The sequence below is a fragment of the Theropithecus gelada genome, chromosome 3 (genome assembly GCF_003255815.1).
Source record: "Theropithecus gelada isolate Dixy chromosome 3, Tgel_1.0, whole genome shotgun sequence".
NCBI lineage: Eukaryota > Metazoa > Chordata > Mammalia > Primates > Cercopithecidae > Theropithecus > Theropithecus gelada.
This window is the reverse complement of record NC_037670.1, coordinates 2814035-2828566: the sequence shown is the minus strand read 5'-3', so window position 1 is coordinate 2828566 and position 14532 is coordinate 2814035. Positions and strand designations below refer to the sequence as shown.

General features: G+C 46.9%; 1 protein-coding gene across 2 annotated transcripts in view; it reads right to left on the bottom strand.

The window, feature by feature from the left end:
- Nucleotides 1-14532, bottom strand: part of CALN1 (calneuron 1) — a 660470-nt gene that overhangs the window by 618747 nt on the left and 27191 nt on the right. Inside the window, exon 1 of one of the 2 annotated variants that reach the window (XM_025379134.1) lies at nt 5380-5706. The exons of the other annotated variant lie outside the window; for it this stretch is intronic. The gene's annotated coding sequence lies outside the window, so the exon portion shown is untranslated. Of the gene's footprint in view, nt 1-5379; nt 5707-14532 lie in introns of those variants that run through there. 2 annotated transcript variants of the gene reach the window in all.

The following is a 14532-nucleotide window of genomic DNA, read 5'->3' as shown; positions in this document are numbered from 1 at the left end:
TTACCCACCCAAAAAGTGATGCAGCCCTGGGTCTACCCTTTGAGTGCTCCATAACCTGCGTCACTTTTACCAACCCATAATATGCAGAGAATGGTGGAGTGATGCTGTTAAGAACATCGCTAATCAAATTAGACCATGCAGTCCAAATCCTGGCTGTGCCACTTAGGGGCTGTGTGACCTTGGGCAAGTGACTTAACCTCTCTGGGCTTCAGTTTCCTGATCTGCAAAATGAACCTGATAATAACACCTACCTTTTAAAGTTATTGTAAAGTGTTAGGCACAGAACAGGTACTACATATGCTAGCTACCTGATATGGTTTGGATTTGTGTCCCCACCCAAATCTCATGTCAAATTGTAATCCCCAGTGTTGGAGATGGGGCCTGGTAAGAGGTGAGTGGATCACCGGGGTGGATTTTGCCCACTTTCATGCTGTTCTTGTGATAGAGTTCTCATGAGATCTGGTTGTTAAAAAGTGTGAGGTGCTTCCCTCCTCTCTTTTCCTCCTGCTCTGGCCACGTGAAGACATGCCTGTTTCCCCTTGGCCTTCCACCCAATTGTAAGTTTCCTGAGGCCTCCCCAGCCATGCTTCTTGTATAGCCTGCGGAACTGTGAGCCCATTAAACCCCTTTTGTTTGTAAGTTACCCAGTCTCAGGGATTTCTTTATAGCAGTGCAGTAAGCAACAGACTAATACACTATCATTCTCCATTTTTTTCTTTTTGCACTAATAGATAGTGACTGAGCTCCTTCTCTGCTCAGATGGGCGCTGGACTGGATACACAGCGGGATGGAGGTGGGACATGCAGAAGTGAATCCACCACAGATGTAGCCTCACAGAGCTCGGAGTCAAGCTGAGAACTCAGACACAAACACACGGAACAGGGGAAGATTGTCCCTGCTCCTTCAGTCTGAAGGATCAGTTTGTTCCTGAGGGTATCCAAGAAGGCAGACTTGGATTCTCCCCTTCTGAGGCACTAGGTATGCAGATGTGCACTGTGTGGCATTTAGGCCCAGGCAGGTGCATCCTTAAAATAATTGGTGTTCAATAAACATGTATTGAACACACATTTAATCAATGTTAATTCCCTTTGGTTCCATATTGACGTTAAAAACAAACTGTAGGCCTGGCATGGTGCCTCACATCTATAATCCCAGCACTTTGGGAGGCCAAGAGGGGTGGATCACCCACGGTCAGGAGTTTGAGCCCAGACTAGCCAACATGGTGAAACTCCATGTCTATTAAAAAGAAACAAAAACAAAAATTAGCAGTGCGTGGTGGCTCACGCTTGTAGTCCCCAGCTACTCAGGAGGGTAAGGCACGAGAGAGAATCACTTGAACCCGGGAGGTGGAGGTTGCAGTGAGCCGAGATCACGCCACTGCACTCCAGCCCGGGCAACAGAGTGAGACTCAGTCTCAGAAAAAAATTAAAACACACACACACAGATAATAAAGACAAAGACTCTCTAGAGATGTGAAGATCAGAGAGTGTAACTGGAATATGTTGGTGATGTTGGTGACAAAACCAACAAGGCCCTGGCCATCATGGATAAATAATTTTTTGTATAAATTTATAGGATACAAGTGCAATTTTGTTACATGCAAAGATTGCATAGCGGTCATGAAAAGACATACAAATTACCACCAATTATTTTCTTTTCTTTTTTTTTTTTTTTTTTTTTTGAGACAGGGTTGCACTCTGCCACCCAAGTTGGAGTGCAGTGGCGCAATCATAGCTCTCTGCAGCCTCGACCTCCCAGGCTCAAGTTATCCTCCCACCTCCAGCCCCCTGAGTAGCTGGGACTACAGGCGGGCACCATCACTCCTAGCTAATTTTTGTATTTTTTGTAGAGATGTAGTTTCACCATGTTTCCCAGGTTAGTCCCAAACTCCTGGGCTCAAGCAATCTACCCACCTCAGCCTCCCAGAGTGCTGGGATTGCAGGTGTGAGCCACCACACCTAGGCCCAAGTATACTTTTTTGGGGTGGGGGCTGGGGGGTGGCGGTGGAATGGTGTCTTGCTCTGTAGCCCGGACTAGAGTGCAGTGGCATGATCTCAGCTCACTGCAACCTCCGCCTCCTGGGTTCAAGCAATTCTCCTGACTCAGCCTCCCGAGGAACTGGGATTACAGGCACCCGCCACCGCTCCCGGCTAATTTTTGTATTTTTAGTAGAGACAGGGTTTCACCATCTTGGCCAGGCTGGTCTCGAACTCCTGACCTCATGATCTACCCGCCTTGGCCTCCCAAAGTGCTGGGATTACAGGCATGAGCCACAACACCCAGCCCAGTATACTCTTAAATGGATCTCTGTGCTTGTAACCCACGCACCAGATTGGTGGCTGAAGGCCACAGAGGCTGAAATGATGAGGTCTGCCAGTCCACTTAGACTGTATCCATATACCTCCCTTCCTCAGAGGCTGGCACAGGGTATACTCTTAAATCGATCTCTGTGCCAGCCTCTGAGGAAGGGAGGCATATTTCAGCCTCTGTGGCCTTCAGCAACCAAACTGGTACATGGGTTACAAGCAGACTCAGCACACCAAAGTCTTTCATGGATTTGATCCCTTTTGAAGTGTCTAAAATTCCAATCACTGGGAGCAAGATTGAGCTGAAAATCTAATATTTGTGAATGGAGGAGGATGAGCCTGTGTTGTTTATGGGCATAAATAATTCATAAGCATGGGTTAAATGATTTTATTTAGTCTCTGGGAACCCCATGGAACAGTGGTTCCCAGGCTGTTACTCGAAGACCCAGTTCAAAGAATCACCAAGGAACGTTCCCTCCCTTTTAACCACGTTGGGCATCAAGTTAAGAGTCTTTTGCATCTTGTGGTCTCTGCTAGGTTTTACGATTGTTGAGGGCCACATTATAATCATAATTTTTTCAATGCTTGATAATGGTTTTGCCCGTGGTCCTTTCCTCTAAAACCCTGCAAAGACGCACCACATTTAACCCACAAGAAGAATTTATTTTTGTTATAAATGAACATAATTCTTTTTTTTTTTTTTTTTTTTTTTGAGACGGAGTCTCGCTCTGTAGCCCAGGCTGGAGTGCAGTGGCCAGATCTCAGCTCACTGCAAGCTCCGCCTCCCGGGTTTACGCCATTCTCCTGCCTCAGCCTCCCGAGTAGCTGGGACTACAGGCGCCCGCCACCTCGCCCGGCTAGTTTTTTTTATGTATTTTTAGTAGAGACGGGGTTTCACCGTGTTCGCCAGGATGATCTCGATCTCCTGACCTTGTGATCCGCCCGTCTCGGCCTCCCAAAGTGCTGGGATTACAGGCTTGAGCCACCGCGCCCGGCCACATAATTCTTTTTTGAAGATACCTTTTGGACGAAATGTTGCATGGTGCAGGTCATGCCATACGGTGTGTAATGAGGTATGAGTTGCTGACAAAAAAGAGGACGGGGGCAGAGTGTGAGCTCCAGCCTGCCCCAAAGCTAAGCCCTGCATTTGCTGGAACATGGGAGCCTGGAGCTCTTAAATATGTAAGAGAGGTTGTCACATCTACTCAACTGCTTATGAGCAATGAAGTCTCATCATTGCACTTGTGTTTACTGACTCTGCAGAGGTGATTGTTGGCCATCATCTTGAATATCTTAATACTAAGATGTATTCAAAAGTACAAAAAAGAAATCTAAAACTGCTGATGTAGGATGTAGAAAATGTCCATGGAATTCCTTGAAAGATGCAAAAGCGAAATCCTTCTATGTGATGTAAAATGAAAACTTGTTTTCTCCCTATCTCTGTCCAAAACCAATTAGATATCACCATGAAAATAAAATACATACACAGTCAAAGCCAAAATTCTAAGCTGACATCTGAAAACTGAAATAAGCTTTTCAAATCACCTCCGTACAATTCTACTGCAGGTGAGACTTCTCAGGAGCCCTAACATCCCTTCGGTCCTGGCTTAGACTGACATAAGCAAAACATACTAAACCCTGGTTCTTCAAAGTGAAAACCAAGACCTATGAATGGCTCACAACGATAAAATTAACATTGAAAATCAGAATAAAATAGGGAACTATATATATTTCCTGAACATAAATACATACACCTCCACATCAGCTCACAAGCCAGCACCCTACTTTCCAGGAAGCACTAGAAACTTTATTGCTAAACTCAGAAAAAATACAAGGATGTTCACTATCTCTGCTACTATTAACACTGTACTGTAGGCATTAACCAACATGATCAGACAAGCAATTAGAGGCATAAGATGGGAAAAGAAATAAAGTTATTTGAAAGTGATATGATTATATGTCTGGAAAATCCAAAAGAATTCATGAAAAAACTATTACAAATAATAGGTGAATTTAGTAAAGCATTAGAATGTAAGACCAGCATACAGAACTTAATAGGAGATGTGTAGAAGCAATACTGAGTTAGAAGATAATGTATGAGCAGACCCTATTTATAATAGCAAACATATATAAATCAAAAGTTTTACAGATTTGAAAAAAATTGTATCAAAAGGAAAAAGCAAAGCAATTCCTTAAAATAGAAAATGAACTGGAACATACAAACACAACTGTATTTCAAGTTAATGGTTTAACTACAGAGAAAATCGTTTTTTTCAAGTTACTTTAAAACATAATATTTTGACTGAGCTTTCCAACTGAGACATAGTCTCAGGACAAAAAGAACCACAAAGAAATCATACATAAGAGATTCATGTAACATCATTAGGAATCAAGATTTTCTATGTTAGAGAAAAGAGCTGTAAATATAGCAATTTTAAGGTTAAGTAAAAACTCTGAAATCTAGTCTGAATAAAAATATCAGTGTGAACTCATAATTTATTTTTGTCTTTAAAAAAATATGGACATGTCAGTTTTGTCACTGAAAAGACGTCAAGGTAATAAAACTCAGGCAATGAGCACCCAAATTGTAGTCTCTAAATACCATTTCCAGCTAAGTAACCAGTTCCATGGGAGGAAATACGAAAAGTCTTGTCAGGCCTAAAAGTGGATAAGCTCTCAATGATGCCAAATGATAGAGAAACCAACCGGAAGACATATGCAATGACCAAATATGGTACAACTCATTATCCTGAAAACTGACATGAATGTAATTGCTAAGGCATAAAGTAATTACTCTTTTAAAAGTAATAAGAAAAGAACCAAACAACTGTCCTGCCTTTTCTATACAGATTATATTACAGGATAACCAAATAGTTGATGAAGCAATTCTCTTTTAGAGAGGAATCATAAACCAATACAGAAAAAATCATAGATTAGAATGCCACCATAATCTGGAGCTTGTCTCCAGACTGTGAAAAGTACCCAGATTCTGGCTCCCAACCTGGCCCAGCCGTGACCCAGCCGTCACCTGCACACAGCTGAGCCCACCGTGCCCTTCCGTTTCTGTGCCCACCTGTGTGTGGAATTTATTCCTTCTGGTGGGTTCTTGGTCTCGCTGACTTCAAGAATAAAGCCATGGACCTCGCGGTGAGTGTTACAGCTCTTAAAGGTGGCGCGTCTGGAGTTGTTTGTTCCTCCTGCTGGGTTCATGGTCTTGCTGACTTCAAGAACTGAGCCGCAGACCCTCGTGGTGAATGTTAAAGGTGGAGCGGACCCAAAGAGTGAGCAGCAGTAAGATTTATTATGAAGCGTGAAAGAACACCACACCCACACAGTGGAAGGAGCCCCTGGTGAGTTGCCCCTGTGTGGGGGGGCGGGTCGCCAGCTTTTATTCCCTTATTTGGCCCCACCCATGTCCTGCTGATTGGTCCATTTTACAGAGTGCTGATTGGTGCATTTACAATCCTCTAGCTAGACACAGAGCACCGATTGGTGCATTTACAATCCTCTAGCTAGATCGAAAAGTTCTCCAAGTCCCCACCGACCCAGAAGCCCAGCTGGCTTCACCTCTCACACTCAGGTGCAGCTGCCAGAGGAGCAGCCCCAGCTCTTGTCCCCTCACCCTGCCCCCGTAAGCCTGCTTTGGGAAAAACAAACTGGAACAATAAAAATGCCCCACATTCCAAATCAAGCCCTTGTCAAAGTCCCTTGTCTTCAGCCCAGGAAGTTCCTAGAAGCAGTCAAGCCACAGGACAGAGAAATATCTGGTGGCCCAGCTCTCCCTGGAGAATCCGTCTCCCACCTCCAAAAGGAAGCACCCAGACCATGGAGGCCACAGCCCCAGGCCTGACTTTCCTGGTAGGATAATATTTAGGGTCACCATCTTTCTCCTGGGGCAGCTGGTCTAGCTCTGAGAAGGTTCTCTGATGGCTGTGCTGGCTCACTCTAAACCCACCTAGAGTAGGCCAGTGGCTGGTGGCCACCTTCAGACCTGGGCTCACCCCAGGGGTTTGCACTGATGGGCGCCCTGGCAGAGATCTGTTAGACACATGCATGCACACACACTCTTACACGTATGCTCACTTACACACTTACACATACACTCATACGTACACACTGATGCTTGTGCCCACCCACTCACACACACACACTCATACACACATATACACTCACACACACCACACATACACACATACATTCACACACGCCTCACTCACACTTATGCACACACACACCACATGGTACACACACACATTCATAAACACACTATCATACACTCACATCCACACATACACTCACATACACTCATCTACACACACCCACGAACATACACACTCATACATGCACACCACACATGCACATTCTTACACACAGGTATACTCACATAGACTCATATAGCACACATGGACACACACATGTGCATACTCACACCACACATGCTCACATAAGCACACAAACTCACACATACACACACACAGATACACTAATAAACACACACATATGCACACTCACAAGCTCTTGCATGCACTCCTGCACACCACACACACTCACACACACACATATACACACTAACATATGCACACACTCATACACATATACACTTACACTTACTACACATACACATACAGACTCACAGTTATGCACAGTCACACACACAGTGCATAAACATGCACACACACTCATACACATATACATTCACACTCACACTACAGATACACATATACACTCACACTTATGCACACTCACATGCACAGCACATATGCACACACTCATACACGTAACAAACACACACACTACACGTACACACATACACACCACTCACAAACATTCCCACTTATGCATTCACGTGCATGGCACATACACACACACAAACATGCACACACATCCACACACATCACACACACTCGCATATATATACACACATACATGCATACACATACACTCTTACATACACACACACAGCACTCTCACACACGCACCCTCACATATACTCCCCCTTCCTTCTGTTTCTATGATGTCTGCTGTCTCCAAGGCTTTCTGTTTTTGAGTCCCCTGCTACAATTAAAATACTCCTGAGAGCAATTAAGCTTTGGCAGCTAATAACTTAATTACCCACTAATACCATATCTTCCCATCACCCTCACCAAGCAGGAGCAGTGAGGTATGAGGCGGATGCACTCATTGGAGGCAGGCTGTGGGAAGATCCAGGATCCTGGAGTTTGGCGGGAAGCTCAAGAAACCCATGGTGGAGCCAGAGGCCCATGGGCCTCCTCGAGTCCTGGGGCCGAATCCTTCATTCCGTGCACCCACTACAGTGCAGTGTCCTTAACCAGGGCTCAAAATTATCTACTCACATGAAGAGTGACCTACAAAAGAGACTGACCTCATCAACCACTGGTTCACAATTGGGTGGAGTGAGACAGAGGGGCTGAGTGGCTTCCTAGGGTCACACGGCTTCTCTTGCAGGCCAGAGGCCTTCTTGATGCCAGACCAGGGGCTCCTGGAATGGGTGGTGGCAAGACCCTCACGCCAGCCTCCCTGAACTCACTCCCCACTCCACCCTAACACTAGCATGGTGGCACAGAACTTCCCAGAGACGTTACAGAACGGTAGAGGTTGGAAGTCCAGTGTTGACCCCCAATCTGGATAATTCAAGCAAATATTTGAAAGAAAGATGTCCTGAATTTGCCATAAGCTGTATTTCTCCCGGGATGACTGAGAAGCAGTATCTGTAGATGGGGGAACATGAGCTGTGTACCCGTCTCTGTTGCCAAGTTGATCCATTTCATGGCAATGGTTTCTTTCCATTTTTGTGACATGCTTGGATGACCCGAGACGGCCATTGGTCATTTAATTTCCCTTCCCAGCCCCCAAATATACATCTTGAATTCCAGATATGCTATGGAGTGAATTGTATCCCTCATCCAAATCCCTACATTGAACCCTCAAACACAATGTGACTATAGCTGAAGATAGGGGTTAGGGGAGGTCATTTTAAACGAGGTTTTAAGGGTGAGACCCTAATCCAGTTGGACTGTGGCTTTATAAGAAGAGGAAGAGAGGGATCTCTATCTCTGCCATGTGAGGACACAGCAAGAAGGCAGCTGTCTGCAAGCCAGGAAAGGAGTCCTCCCTAGAACCTGACTATGCTGGCACTTTGATCTTGGACTTCCAGCCTCCAGAGCTGTGAGAAAATAACAGCTGTTAAGCCATAGTTTAAGCTCCCCACCCACCAGTCTATGGTATTTTGTTATGGCAGCCTAAGCAGACTACTACAAAGTACCTAGATCTTTCTCCCTGTGGGAGCACCGGGGTCTAATTCATACTATTGTGTCATCCACTCCAGATGCACTTGTGTTTTTTCCTTCTTATAAAACAGGGAAGGCCAGCTCAAATGCCTACAGGGACTGGCAGTCATGCCAAGAGGCAAAGACCACGAGGAAATAGCTCCCTTTGTGCAAAGCACTAGCCACGACTCATCACCCATCCATTGTTGCTATGAGTGAGTATGGCCCGGCATTGCCAGATGTCATGATTTAAAGAGGAGCTGAAAATCCAGATTGTTAATAAATCAGCTGATTTTTCAAATGCTGGCAACGACTTCAAAGTTTCAAAACACTTTGGGAGAAAACCATAACAAAGACACAAGTAAACAAGAAGAAACAACAACAAACCTGTTTGTGGGCTGAACCGGGCCTGCGAGCCACCAACTCACGATTTCAGTTTAGTCAGTCCTCCTGGGAAAATGCTGGAAGCCTGAGTGGTGACTAAGACAGCAGGGTCCCAGGCAGTGGGCAGAGGCCCGTGAGGGTACGGGGCGTGCGGGGGGCATAGAACCGCCCTACTGGACAGTGACTCCGCCAGCAGGTACCACCAGGCTCCTTCACCTAGGGCTTCTCTTGGCCAGTGCCCACCCAGGTGCCTGAGTCTGATCTGTTCCCAGGGGCCAGGATCCCACATCTGGAGGCAGCACAAAAACAAACAGCCCCAGCCGGGGTTCCATTTCCTTTGAGGTTGCAGGTCTGCTTCTGAAGTTGACCACCAAGGCTTGTACTGTTCCCTTCGCCCTACCCTTGACATTTTCCAATCTCCACCTGTGATGTTGAGGTAGGAGGCAGGACTTGACCCTAGACCAGACTGAAGACTGGCTAAAACAGGGAAGAAGGACTGCAAGCACCTCTCCGTAAGACATGCCCCCCAGTGCCATGACAGTTTACCATTGCCATGGCAACACCCAGAAGTTACCACCCCTCTTCTAAAAATTTCTGAATAGCCTTCTGCTTAATTTTCATATAATTAGAAGTGAGTATAAATATGACTGCAGCACTGTCCCTGAGCTGCTGCTCTCCACACACTGCCTGCGAGGTAGCCCTGCTCTGCAGGAGCAGTCACAGAGCTGTAACGCTGCTGCCTCAATAAAGCTGTTTTCTTCTGCCACTGGCTCACCCTGGAATTGTTTCCTGAGTGAAGCCAAGAACCCGGCTGGGCACGGTGGCTCACGCCTGTAATCCCAGCACTTTGTGAGGCTGAGGCAGGTGGATCACCTGAGGTTAGGAGTTCGAGACCAGCTTGGCCAACATGGTGAAACCCTGTCCCTACTAAAAATACAAAACTCAGCTGAGCATGGTGGTGTGTGCCTATAGTCCCCGCTACTCAAGAGGCTGAGGCAAGAGAATCACTTGAACCTGGGAAGCAGAGGTTGCAGTGAGCCAAGATTGCGTCATTGTATTCCAGCCTGGGCGGCAAAGTGAGACTCCGTCTCAAAAAAAAACAAACAACAAAAAGAACCTTCCCGGGCTTCACCCCAATTTGGGGACCCACCTCTCCTGCATCAGTGTCAGCATCTGTCAGCTGAGGGTTGAACTGGGCTGGGCTGGGCTGGGCTGGGCCAGGAGGCAGAGAAGTGCAGGGCACAAAGAGGCCACAGGGAGCTGAGGCCAAGTCTTTGGTCCAGGGCAAGTCAGCGGGGAAAGGCATGCTTAGCCAAGGCATGCTTCAGGTCTCCAGGTCAGCTGCCAGATGGAGGCTCAGCTTCCCTGGGATTCCCATAGAGCCTGAGTCTTCATCCAGGCCCAGAAAGCTGGAGATATGCTCAATGAGTGCAGTCAGAGGGCGGTCCCAGCTGGGATCTGGAAGCCAGGGATAATAAGACAACAAGGGTTTGAGAAGCACCACTGCTGTTTGGTGTCCTCGCCTCCCAAGGGAGGACATGAGTGAGATGCCCCATGCAATGGGATTGGCAGAGACCCCAGGCAGACCCCTGACTGCTCAGAAGATTGCTTCTGGCCATCAGCCCGCCAAAAACATCCTACCTCCCCCACTCCGCCTTTGCATCCCAAATGACACAAAGATTAGCACCAGCCAATAAAATCAGGTTGCAGGAACCACAACCAGTTTGTGTGGATTCGCCCGAACCAGGGTGGGAGGAAGTAAATTAGAACCTAAACCAAAGGTGACAAAGAAATCAATTGCAAGCCTGGGGTGGCTTTCTACTTCTGTCCCGGCTGCTGTGGGGTCTTGCCACATAGTTCTTGGTTACCAGCCAGCATGCTTCACCAGCACTGGTTCCTAAGGTGACTATTCAATCATGCATTGTGTGTTTGAATGTATTCATTATATTTTAATATGATTATATTCAATCCAATAGACTGAAACTGATTTGTCCAGATGTATAATTATTTTCTAAATGCTTATAATTCTTGGCGGCAGAGTTGGCAGAGGCTTTGAGAAAGAAGAGGAGTCCATTAGCTCTTGATGTTCATTAGTCATGGTTGTAGGAGCCTCATCAGTGGGTTCGAGGTAATCCACGCTGCCCTGGGACACCCTGGCCTTAAACACGATCACAGGGACCTTGTGTTTTGAGCCCCGTGCAGGGAATCACTGGGTCCCTAAGTTTCACCTGGAGCTCCTCCCTCTGCTGAGCTGTTTTTCCCTGTTCCTCTTTTTGTTTGTTTGTTTTAAGGGTTTTAAAATTTCCAACTTTAATTTAGATTCAGAAGGTACATGTGCTGGTTGGTTAAATGGATATATTGTGTGATGCTGAGGTTTGGGGTAAAAACATTCTGGTCACCCAGGTAGCAAGCATAGCACCAACAGGTAGTGTTTCAACCTTTACCCCCCTCCCTCTCTCCCCTCTCCAGTAGCCCCAGTCTCTGTTGTTCCCATCTTGATGTTCACATGTACCCAATGTGTCTCTCCCACTTATAAGTGACAACATGCAGTATTTGGTTTTCTGTTTCTGCATTAATCCGCTTAGGATAATGGCCTCCAGCTGCATCTATGTTGTTGCAAAGGATGTGATCTCATTCTTTTTGATGACTGTGTAGTATTCCACAGTGTATATGGACCACATTTGCTTTATCCAATCCACCACTGATGGGCACCTACATTGATTCCACGTCTTTGCTCTTGTGAATAATGCTGCAATGAACGTACAAGTGCAGGTGTCTTTTTGGCAGAACAAATTATTTTCCTCTGGGTTTGGGAAGGGGCTCTGCCCAGGGTGACTGTCACACTGCACCCTCCAGGACTCTGGAAGACAGTAGTTCCCAGATTTACCACAGTATCCGCAGCACCTCAGCCATATATTCACCACTTGCGGACAGTCGTCCTCTGTAGCTTCCCCTCCGGCTCACATAGGGCTCCTGGAGTTTACCAGAGCTTTCCACAGAGACTCTCAGTCCTTTGCTCAGCCCCACCTGGATGGGTCTCCCTGTAGTTCAAGCTCTTATGTCACTGGATGATGTGGCTTAAACCTATAACCCCAGCTCTTGGGAGGGCAAGGTGGGAAGATTGCTTGAGGCCAGGAGTTTGAGGCCAGCCTGGGCAACATGGCGAGACCCTGCCTCTACAAAAAAATATTTTTAAAAGTTAGCCAGGCATGGTAGTGCATGCCTGTTATCCCAGCTACTTGGGAGGCTGCAGCAGGATGATTGCTTGAGCCCAGGAGGTCGAGGCTGCAGTGAAATATGATCATGCCACTGCACTCCAGCCTGGGTGACAAAGCAAGACTCCAAGTAATCACTTTGTTTTTCAGTTTGGCAGACCTCTACCCATTGAAAAGCCTAGAAGTAGATCCCCAGAAACACCAAGCAGCCAAGAAGATGAATGCCCATCCCAGTGGGTGCAAAGTTGAGCTGGACAACACATGAATGCCATGCTGACGATGCCCTACCACTGCTCAAAGCATCACAGTTCTCACCCTACTGCTTCAAAATTCCATGATGCACACGATAATTGTGCAAATGGTCTAAAATGGATTGTGATCACCACAGCCCATTTTAGACCATTTTCATCATTCCCAAAAGGAACCTCATATCCCTTGGCAGTCATTCCCTAGTCCTTCCTTGGGAAGGAAGATTCCTCAGATCTTCCTTCTTTGGTAACCCATGGAATCTTGGGGCAGGGCATTCGGCTGCCATATTTTCCTCAGGATTCATGTCTGGATCAGCTCAGGTAATCCTCTAAGGCTGGGTTTGAGAGGCACTGGTTTGCCCTTCTTGGCTTTGACTGCATGAATACTGGTGTCCCAGAAACCCCACTTTCCCCAGCTGGCCTTAGAGTCATCCTGATACAGAACAGCTGGGCTCCCGGCGAAACCCCACCCTCCAATCTGGAACCTCGGCCCTAAGTTGAAACAGCTGGCCCAATTTTCCTGCCCAAATGATTGCCTTACTGGCCTGCCATGCCCCTATCCTGTGCCCATAAAAAGAAAAAGAGCAACAAAGTGGCTGACCAGCAAGGACACAAGTGGCTGAGCGGTGAGCAGAGAAGCAGCAACTGAGCATCGGAGACTGCAGGTACACGTAGCTAACTTCAGACGTGTGGTTTTGGAGGGGAGCCCAGCCAAATATGGCTGAGCTTCAGGGAAAAGATCACCGTCTCCCCACACCATCCCCTTTCCAGCTCCCCCTCCACCAAGAGCCACTTCCACTGCTTGATAAAGTCTTCTGCATTCATCACCTTTCAAACAGTTCATGTGACCTGATTCTTCCTGGACATTGAACAAGAAGTTGGATGTCAAAAAGCACAGGTGCAGAAGGCTGTCACCCTGACCCTTCATGGAGCCATTTACACTTAGCCATCCACAGTCTGCAGGCTGAGTGAAATGAGCCACTCCAGTTCCTGCCCACGAAGCGGGTTGAGGTCAAGAGAACAATCTCATTTCAATCTCAGGGATCTGCCTTCATTTCCAGCATTCCCAAAGTGGGTATGCAGGTTAGGCGCTCACTTTAACCCTAACCCTAACTCCCACCCTAACACTCACCCTAGGGTTGTATGAAGACATGACTATAAAGAAACTTGGGAAAAGAAAGACAGAGGTAGCCAGACTCATAATATTGAGGCACGATCTAATATGGCCCACCTTGCCTTGGCTGGAGCCCAGCATGAAATAGCTACATGACCTGGCTCTAAACCCCACAGGCAACACTGCCTCTTGCAACCCCAACCAGGTGCAGATTTTGCTGAGTAGATGCTGGCTGGGAGGCTTCACTCAATTCAGAGTGAAATCTGAATCCAGGGCTCCCCTTAAGGAGGGAAGCAGGGCTACACAGAGAGGGAGAGGAGCTGGCATTCACCTGGGCACCTGGTTCAGGTCATGAGAAATCACCTTTTCAAAAAATTCCCCCAAAGGCAACAGTGCCTCTACAGAAGACCAGTTTACCAGGTCTGTTCCAGGCTGATCTGGATGCATCTGGGTTTTTTTATGTTTTGTTTTGTTTTTGAGACGGAGTCTTGCTCTGTTGCCCAGGCTGGAGTGCAGTAGCAAGATCTTGACTCACTGCAAGCTCCACCTCCCAGGTTCACGCCATTCTCCTGCCTCAGCCTCCTGAGCAGCTGGGACTACAGGCGCCTGCCACCACACCCAGCTAATTTTTTGTATTTTTAGTAGAGACGGGGTTTCACTGTGTTAGCCAGGATGGTCTCGATCTCCTGACCTCGTGATCCACCTGCCTTGGCCTCCTGAAGTGCTGGGATTACAGGCATGAGCCACCGCGCCTGGCCTGGATGCATCTTCAACATGCATCTGCAAGCGTCTTTTTCATATGACTTCTTTTCTTTGGGGTAAATACCCAAATTTCCCAATTTCCAGGGAGTTCTGGGTCTAGAAATCCAGGCAGGTTCTTACTGCACTTTCCTTTGTGCCCAGTGCGTTTTCAGAATGAGCATTGTCTGGGAACTTTCCTGAGATCAGATTTTTTTTTTTTTTTTTTTTTTTTTTTTG